The sequence below is a fragment of the Pavona decussata genome, unplaced genomic scaffold (assembly GCF_977016875.1).
Source record: "Pavona decussata unplaced genomic scaffold, jaPavDecu1.1 SCAFFOLD_9, whole genome shotgun sequence".
Classification (NCBI taxonomy): domain Eukaryota; kingdom Metazoa; phylum Cnidaria; class Anthozoa; order Scleractinia; family Agariciidae; genus Pavona; species Pavona decussata.
In genome coordinates this window covers 2479797-2486126 of record NW_028145432.1, presented here as the reverse complement: position 1 = coordinate 2486126, position 6330 = coordinate 2479797, and the positions used below count along the sequence as shown (strand labels likewise).

Sequence of the window (6330 nt, the reverse complement as noted above, 5' to 3'; positions counted from 1 at the left end):
ACTTTTGTAAGAAATTGAGATAAATATTACAATGTCTGTTACAAAAACTAAGAATTGTATAGATGGCAGTCCTTGCATCCATCTTGTAGAAAGCTCGATAGATTACGCCTTCTTTCTTTAGATTGCTCGCAACTCTCTTCTTACTGGAGAGGTTAGTCCACAGTTTATCGGGACCAAGGTATTGGCTGGAAGTGACAGTGTTAAATCTGGGTAGCACAAAGTCGGTTTGTCTTAATTGATAAATGTGGTTGCTAGCCTGAAATAAATCATGGATTGTCCCGGCCATGGAACACAAATTGAGTTTAGCCTTATACATTACAGTAAAACACATATATCTTGCAGCCTTCTACCGTGCCAAGATGGAAAATTTGCTTTATCCAGTTGCTGTAAGTGGCTAGACTGTTTGTCTGTAAAGCACAAAGCTCTTTTCTAAGTTTTGATAAAAGGCGTTGTGTAACGTTTTTTCAGTTTTCTGAAGTCAGAGTCATTGTAGCATGAAGTATAGCCCGAGAACACGCGTTATTTTTTGCGTTTTTTTCAGGCGAGCGGCGGCAAGCACGAGGCGAGCGCGGGGCGCGAGTCACACGCGATCTTTGCGCCCTTTCCGTCGCGCGTGACTTGCGCTTGACTCCGCGCGCTCGCCTGAAGAACGCAAAAAAAAAAAAAAAAAAAAAATCACGCCTGTTCTGCAGGCTACATGAAGTATATACCTGATGTTCCCTTACATGAACAGCATCCAAGTGGCTGCAGAGCCATATGATAAGAGAGACACTGGGGACGAGTAGGCTGTGTTGATAGTAAAATGGCCGCCCAGAGCTCAGGTAGTCAAAGTTCGGGCTCAACAAGGGCATTTGCCCAAAAACTTAACAAGTAAGTCACCTAATACTTTAATTAGAGCTAAAACATATGTAGGACTCGTTGCTTATTATAGTTCACTCGCCTACTTCTATTGTCTTTTAGATATCGGCGCAATGGATCGGCGAGTTTTGGCACTCAGACAAGTCTCACTAAATCACCGTCTTCATCAAGCTCCTTCCTTCATTTCGCCACGGGAACGGTATGTTTCTTCTGGCATAATATAGGCGTTGGATATTCAGATCTTTTGTAGTGGTAGCCTTAGAAGTCTTTTTGCTGTGTCATGTTGTAACATACACAAATACACACAACAGTCGGGGAATTCCGATAGTGAATGACACATTGTGAGTTATACATTTGTACGTAACAAGGATGTATTGATTGTTTGTTTTATGAATGAACTGAGATTGATTGGAGCAGAAAAAGGCTCCAAGGTAATGGGAAGTAAGGAGATACAATAATTCCGTTTAATTACATGTAAAACGTTAACGAGGTCCTTTATGAAACCGTGAGTTAGAAAATAATTGAGAGTGCAGGAAGTGGCCCACCACCATTTCTATTTCCGTATCAATTTTCATTAAAATTTTTCAGGTTTTGTTGTTTGCTTTCCTTGTAGATAATTTCAACCCTACAAAGAAAAAAGATAGTTTGACCTCAAAAATTCATGTTTTAAAATCTTCCTCGAGATTTTTTTCACTAAATTAAAATGCTTTTTTCTCATTGCATGACTGATCGATATTTTTCCAGCTTCTTGCATTTTGAAGTTTTAATTCCTTTATATTCATTTTAATGTGGGCATTATGCAGAGAAAAACATTGCCACAGTGGTCAATACTCTATTAAACTGGATAAGACATGTATCTTGGAATCAAACTTGTTACCTTAGATTTGCCCTTGCTTTTTTACTTATTTTCTACCTTGAACTTGGTTTTCTCAAACTTGCTGCTATCTTCAATGATTTTCTGCTTAATTACTTTTGCCAAACTCCACCTTGAACCAACATTACAAAGTGTTCAAACACAACTGGACATTAAATTAAATTTCATGAGTATAATAGGCCATTTCCAAGTTGTGTTGAAGCTCATTATGAAAGCGAGGTTAAGTGCAAAGTTTTTATTATGAAAATTAGTTTCCATTCTTATGTAAACAATATGCAAGAGCTTTGCACTTAGCCTCACTTTGATAATGAGGTTCACAGCATCTTGGAAATGGCCTATTATGTAATTCTATGGTTTCATGAGATATTTGCAATTTAAATACTTCAATAGACCCTTCTTCTTCTTCTGAAACTTTGCAGGGTTACTAAGGTAGAAGTGCTCTTTCTAGTGCTGGTTTACATTTTTAATTTTTACTTATTTGAATTTTCTACCGCCATTTTGGAGAAGGGTCTATTGTCCAAAATATCACTTGCTTTTGCCCCTGCCAAAGAGCAGAAAACAAGTACAGTCGACTCCCGATAACTGGAACCTTCAAGGGAAATTGAAAACGGTTCGAGTTATCGGGAGTTCGAGTTATCGAGGGTACAATTATATAGAAAATGACCTGAAAGGAAAGGAAAATTGGTTCGAGTTAGCGTGAGGTTCGAGTTAGCGAGGGTTCGAGTTATCGGGAGTCGACTGTAGTCCTTACTGAAGCTAAATTAATATGTAAGTTTGCATTTCTTTGCAGATCCCACTTAATGAGGTTGTAGAACCACCAGATTTTGAAGACATTGTGTTGGCACAACAACCCTTTAACGAGAATGACCCAAACAGTAAAATGCTGGAATTTCCAGATGATGATATAGAAGTCACTACAATCGCCAGACAATGTCGCACAGGCAATCCATGCTTTCCTTAAGATACAGGGTAACTAATGAACCTCATAAATTAAAATGTTAAATTCAGTTTGTCATGATTATGTTGTGCTACATAGAAAGAAAACTGGAGTGCCAGATTGGAACCAAATCACCATGGTAGTGGTTGGTGCATCAAACGTTTAACAGACCGACGTTAATTCGAGGACAGGCTGATTTCAGCATTGCTGTGTTGTTTCCTGAGACAAGGAACTTCGCTCCACATTGTCTCTCTTCTCCCAGGTGTATAAATAGGTACTCCTATTTGTTTCATGCCATAGAAATCTTTTTAAGCCCTGGCTGTGTGGGCTAATTAGGCTTCTTGTGCAAGTTTTCCTTTTGGATTGGAATTGAATCCTTGATACACCAGACACTGGAGCCGGGAGCGATGAGAGGCGGCTGTATTCACAGGCTGGACACTGGTTTCATGTTCTAACCATTGAAGTATACAGAGAGATGTAATGTAGGACATTCATATTAGCCTCATTTGTTACCAACATACATGCATATCTCGATACATGCATATCTGTTACAGCGTAACAGTAGATAAAACCATGTCGTAACCAAGTGTGACTTAGAACCTTCTATCACACATTTAAAGCTAGACAGCGTTCAATGTCAGGGCCAATGGCCAGGGTTGTACTATGCTTATGATAGACTTTACATCATAGCAAACGCGACATGAATGCACCATTCACTGGTTTAGCCATACAGAAAAAGCGAACTAACTTGTCTCCAGACAATGTCGCAACATATTACAATGTGACTATTGACTAACGTGACAATGATACAGTGATAAGTCTAAAGTACAGTACGTAGAGATGCCACCCGGGGCTAAGGGCGTCACGTTCCATTAACTATGTTTTACAATTGTATTGTAAAACTTTCTTAATAAAAGCTGTACTTTTTAAATTCTTTGCTTCATTAACTCCGGGCTCTTACAGTGATGATTGCCTCAATTCGGGAAGTTTACAAAACATTTCTAGATGCTCTTTTGGATAAGCTACATGTAGTCCTCCAGTGTTTACAATAACATGAAATTATTATGATTTTCATTTTAATCATTAATTTCTCCTCAGGTGTAAACCAAAATTAAAATCTGATGCTAATCCTGTGTTGGCTTAACCCTGTTCTCAACAACTGGACACAGTGGAGTAGAAGATACTGGGAATAAAGTGTTTTCTTTAAAATGATGGATCACAAAGTAACTTTTATTGATAGGGTAAGAGTGCATCACAGCAGAAATTAACACAAACAGGCAAAGAAAAGGAGGACAGTTTTCCCAGGGGCAGATGGGCATCAAGGTAATATTCCTTCTAGATTTTCCATTCAGTTACAGAACTGGTGCAGTGGAGTCTGTGTGAGATATCAGTTAAGCAGAACTTTGAGGCAGGGTTGTCACCTATTGGCATTCACATTTCACAGTCTGAGGCTTTGAAGTGTAAGTGAACATGTAATTGGGATACAACAGCCAGGCTATTTCTCTTTAGAGTTGTCGTGGTTTTATTTTTCATTTAACTTAGAGAACACGAAAATCAACTAAACAAATCAATTTGAATTTTCCTACAATCACACTTTGACCAACACTAGCTGTTTTCTTAGAGGGCAAAATAAAATAAAAAAAACATTTGCCTTGCTCCATCATGCTGGTTTATTGAATGATAATACCTTTGGCTGCAAGACTGTTCCAAAATCTGACATTTTCTCTCAAAACTTTGTGTCATTGCTAGCTGTATATTCTGCAGACATTCTTCCTTGGGACACCTTGTAGCAGATGCCAAAAGGGGTTTATTTACTGCTTGTCTTTAATAACATATAAGAAATGCCTAATATATATCTTGGACAAGTTCATTTCCTCTTATTGTTTGAGTGAACCATTTTTATGGCAAGATTTTGGTTGATATTAGAATTTTCCAATCATTATGCATTCATAACAGTGAGCTGTTTTATTGTTTTAGCATTTTTGACCTGCAGTCCTGTAACCCTGATCCCTTGCTTCCTGCTGTTCTTGATCGCACTCCTGGAGATGAGGTGGACCGTGCAAATGAAGAGGATCGCCAGCAACACAGAATACCCTCTCTATTTTCCATCTATTCTGTTCAACAGGTAAATAAATATGACTCAGAGCCGGCAGTGTAGTTGTTAATATGGTGGACTTCATGGATTATGATTTGCTTAGCAGTTTGTTGATAAAAGGTCACAAAGTCAGTCATCTCTAGTAAGCTAAATTTCATTGCTTGCTTGGAATCCTGATTAAATGAACATTACTATGTTATGTTTTATGTTTTTTTATGTTTTTACTGAGCCTAGTGTTGCCTTAAATTTAATAATAAGCTGCACATTGTAGTTCTCCAGCAAGATGTATAAATATTATTGGTACCAACAAATTAAATTAAGTAAATTTTAATAAAGATAGGTTTGTCATCCTGTTCAAGAAATCACTCCTACTTGCTTCATGCTAAAGAAATAAGACAGTGTGGATACAAACTTTGTAGATCAATGTTAATGATGTAACTTGTGGAATGTTTGATCTGTTAGATTTGACACAGTAATTACTACATCTACCTTTAGTTAACAGCAAATAAACACTGGGATGTGTGACCCTTTGTGCTTTGATCCACCTCATGTTGTTATGTTCATTTTTGTACAGGAAGAAGGGATCGAAAAGAGAGTTCCTGCAACTATTCCTCAGGAACATTTTGGGCAGAGAATTTTGGTCAAGTGTCTCCAACTCAAGTAAGTTTGATTGTTCACCTGCATATGACTGTTGTCTCATTGCATTTTGACATCATATAAAGCAAAAATATTTTATTGTCAAACAAAATGAAACTAATTACCGGGTAAATAAAAACGTAGTGATTATTTTTCTTAGCTTGACCTTTTTATCTGGCCCGTGTTGGTCTGTGTGGAGAAAAGTGGTTGTATCCAAGGTTCACCATACGAAACACGATCATGAAATGTTAATTTACTGACAAGTTTCTGTTTTTTAATTTTAGGCTTGAGTTGGAAGTGGAGCCAATATTTGCATCAACGGCTCTGTATGATGGAAGAGTGAAGAAAAAGGTGCACTTGATTTTGATTATTTTCAATTTCACTCTGTCTCACTATGGGTCTACTGTACAGTGTTAAGGTGGCCGAACACAGTTTGCGCGTGCTTTACAGATTCTGTTAGTGATGATATTAAGCGCGCGCTAGGGTTGTGGTAAGCAAATACTAAGGAACCCTCGATTTTATACTAAATGGATCACAAAGGTAAGTTTAGCTCTTAAAATAACTCAGCTTCTTGTTTGTGAATCCTTCTTCATTTATCGGCAAACAAAAAAAGTAAGTTCACGAAGAGCTAAGCCTTTTTGTATGCTTTTCATCTTTGCTGAGAAAATCTAATTAAAAGCCACGCATGCGCATTTGAGCAAAAAATTGTGACTGGTTGTTTTAATGGAAATGAACTGTTTTCTAAGGAACTGCTCGTTAGAATTTCGTGAAATTTGACAAAACAGTAGTTCTCTAAAAGCGTAACTCGCCTACAAACAAAAAACAAAATCTAACAGAGGGTGTGTTAAAAAAACATTAAAGTGCAAAACCAACATTTACAGGAGATCTCTCTGTTAAAATTACATGAAAGCAGCGTCACTATGTCAGTAT

At 37.6% G+C, this 6330-nt stretch overlaps 1 pseudogene across 1 annotated transcript in view; it reads left to right on the top strand.

Annotated features, from left to right (window-relative positions):
- The first annotated feature begins 447 nt into the window (after positions 1-447).
- The window catches only part of LOC146488532 (dedicator of cytokinesis protein 7-like), a 51876-nt pseudogene continuing 45993 nt past the window's right edge, over positions 448-6330 (top strand). The window contains exons 1-8 of the transcript XR_014865888.1: positions 448-870; positions 961-1057; positions 2523-2701; positions 2769-2814; positions 3910-3992; positions 4647-4794; positions 5339-5424; positions 5685-5751. The product of XR_014865888.1 is annotated as a dedicator of cytokinesis protein 7-like (transcript). The remainder of the gene's footprint in view (positions 871-960; positions 1058-2522; positions 2702-2768; positions 2815-3909; positions 3993-4646; positions 4795-5338; positions 5425-5684; positions 5752-6330) is intronic.